Raw genomic sequence first — 3,432 nt, forward strand, 5'->3', positions numbered from 1 at the left:
AAAAATGCCGGAAAAGAAGCCTAACCTGAACACACACATTATTTGCGTTTATGCATTGATAATATGTGTATTGAAACTATGTAATAACAGAGTGTTTTCTTTATTAAACAGTACAAAATAGATATCTGAGAAGCTTTCACGAAAATTTCAAAATTTGTTTTGTTACACTGTAATTCTGACTTTATTTTCTCAAAGGGGCATAATAAACATTGTTATTTAATTATTCAGAATTTAACTGTTACTGTTTGTACACTGATGAGCCGATAGGCGAAACTAGTTTGTATCTTTATAATTAAATACAGTTGGAAAGGCATGTGAAGTCATTTTATTTATTTAATTTATAGACTTCCATCTTGTGCCGAGTCTTTCTCATTGTCAAGTTTATATATATATACCTTAATTAGAAAATTCTAGGTTGTACGGCGAAAATGATAATTGTGCATTGAAATGTAACCATTCATATAGAAAATTTTTAACACATACGGGGAAAATGAAAGATAAATTTGGTGGTATTGTATACTGACTTTTAACATATCATCATTAATATATATAAAAGAGTGACAGATGACCTCGGATATAACATTTCTTTACGCTTATAACCAGCTACAATTGATACTAAGTGTATCAAACAATCTTATCTTGACATTTCGGTTATCTCAAAGAAAAAGTTATGTAACGCCAGTATATATCTTAGTATATATATTTATTTTCTTGCACAAGTAAAATTCAACATCTTACGATTTGAAATCATCCGCTCCTATATCAAATATCAATTTACCTCAAAAAAGAAAGATGATAGTCAAGTCATGAGATTCTGTTGGAACAGTATTTCTTAAAGTTTGTAGCCAAATCAAAGATAAAATTAAATGTTAATCAATTCAACACTGCAAAATCAACAACGAGGGTTGCGTTTCTATAGGCTGGAATGTGTAATTAGCTTTGGATTAGATTTTATACTTTCAGATGTAGCCATATTCTACATAATAATTATGTAGATCAAATAGGCAAAGGTTTTCCTACATAAAAAGATGTGTTAGCGAGCGTGAGGGAATGGAGATTGTTGAGAAAGTTTATTTTTCTGCGGAGTTTATGGCTTGTGTTGGTGTTTTTCAAAAAGACAAGGCTGGTATTCGATTTATCAAAATGTTGCTTTTACTTAGGTCTTCATGATGAACTCTTGCGGACTGAAAACTGAAACCTACAATAACGCATTTGTCACAAACTGACATATGGGCCTCAAAGTATCTGTAGTGTAAAGACAGGTATTGCATCATATTTTTGTAAATTTTTGAGTTATTGAGGTAAATGTCAGATTTTATATTTTCTGGTCCTTCGGGATCATTGATTTCAACTCATTCATTTGAAAATTGAATACTGCTTAAGCCGGTGCTACGGGGCGTGGGCAGTGTTGCATTTTCCATTACTGCTCATGAACAGACTCAATCAAACCGAGTCTGCAATTTTCACTGTTTGCATTGTCCTCGGTGCTTCCGAGGGATCTACTTTCCGGATTATATTTACGCATAAAATATCTCTCATGTTTTTACTGTCTTTGATAGCTTAGATTTCCTTGTAAATTTCATTAAATTCGGTTCAGTAATAAAGAAGTTGATATTTTTTTAAACTTCAGCAATTTATGTTTTTATCTCCAAAACTACTATAACGGGCCTTAAATTGTCCAATACAATTTCCCGCCGAAGAAGTCTGAGTTCACGGCCATGTCGTGACTCCCGTACAAAATCCAATATTTGGCGGGACATAACCATACAAATTGAGATATGCGTAGCGCACACCACATTACCGACTGATGACACTATGTTAGTCTATTCTATTCTTTGTAGAAATTAAATTTGCTCGATCGAGGTAAGAAGTTTATGTGTTAGATTTTTGTATAATTTTTGAATTATGATTTTATTTAGTAAATTTTTGTTCATTCTAACAAAATTTGTTAAATGTTTACTTTCCGGCAAGCTATTAGCTAGTTTCGAGTTGTCAGGCTAATTTATTAATTTTTTCTGACCTTTGTAAATTATTTAGTTCGAAAGAGGAATCTAAGATGTTTCATTTGTATTAGTTGTAAAATTTATATTGATAGGTGTGTAAAGTTTTTTTCTCATAAACCGTGTTTGTCCTTTTTTTCGTTGACAATTATTGAACGGCGGTACTGCATTGAATTGTATTGTATGTTATATTATAAATGTATGGTTTGACAAGTATAGTACCATATATTTAATATTTAAAGGGAAAGGCAATTTTGTTTTGATGTTAATTTCATCTTCTAGGATTTCTTTTATCATTTAAAGAAGTGAAATAATTTTCAAAATTGAGTTAAAATTGAGAAAGTTATGAGCACTTAAATATTTGATAAAAATGTCGGCCATTTTGTTTCCATGGCAACAAAAAACAAAATGGCGGATTTATTAAATTTCAAGAAACATTTTTGAACTGTATTTACTTATATCTGTAAAACAATTTCTCTATTTTTTTCCAGCTATTTTGAAAGAAATTACCACGTTTTACATCTTACAGTGAAGAAACATATACAATTAATCTATTTAAAAGGTTATTTGCTAAATAAAAAAATCAGCAGTGTGTAAATGACGTCATAAACACACAAAGTGGCTGCCTCCATGATCTTCAATTTTCTTAAATTTCAAACTGCCATATCTTTTTCAATAGTCAGATCTTAAAAATTCTTTTAGCATTATGAAAGGCTTGAGAATGTCTTTCATATGAAATTAACTTATTGTCAGGCTTTCCTTGTCCTTTCATTTCAATTTAAAGATATTGTGTGCCAGTGTATAACATAACTATAAAGTGTCCGTTTTGTTACATGACAGTCGATAGTACAGAGTTATCGTTCATACCAGCTATTGTGTTATGTTTAATTTGCATTGCATTATGTTAATTTGTGGTTGTAAATAATAGCTGCAGTTAATCATCCCCTTATCTACAATTTTCATCATAATCTTCTCATATATTTATCATACTTTAATTTTAGTTAGTTTAGTAATGAATTAACTTGAGAATTGATAGAAGTACTAAGTGACGTATTGTATTCAAGTGACGTATGAACTTAATAGCAAATATACTTTGTATAACTAGCACGTATTTTTTATGGGAGCCTGCAGAGATATGGTGTACCCAACGGAGCAGTTTGTGCTTTTACTTGTATTTGCTATGGTGCATACCATGTGTTATATATTTTAGCTTCTTCCACCAGACGACATTTGTCCTGGTAATGTCACGACCCGGAAGTGAAATACCCGTGGTTTTCTTACCTCGCCTGAATGTGAATTCCCAGCTCCGAGAGTCTACGTCCCATGGTTGTGCCTTAGGCCAGAGTTCTTTGATTTTTCGTTACTCAGACCCGCCGACCCTATTTTCCGTCATTTTCGAAAAAAATAAAAATTGAAATTTTAAAAATTTCAA

Source organism: Mercenaria mercenaria, unplaced genomic scaffold (assembly GCF_021730395.1).
Source record: "Mercenaria mercenaria strain notata unplaced genomic scaffold, MADL_Memer_1 contig_4758, whole genome shotgun sequence".
Lineage (NCBI taxonomy): Eukaryota > Metazoa > Mollusca > Bivalvia > Venerida > Veneridae > Mercenaria > Mercenaria mercenaria.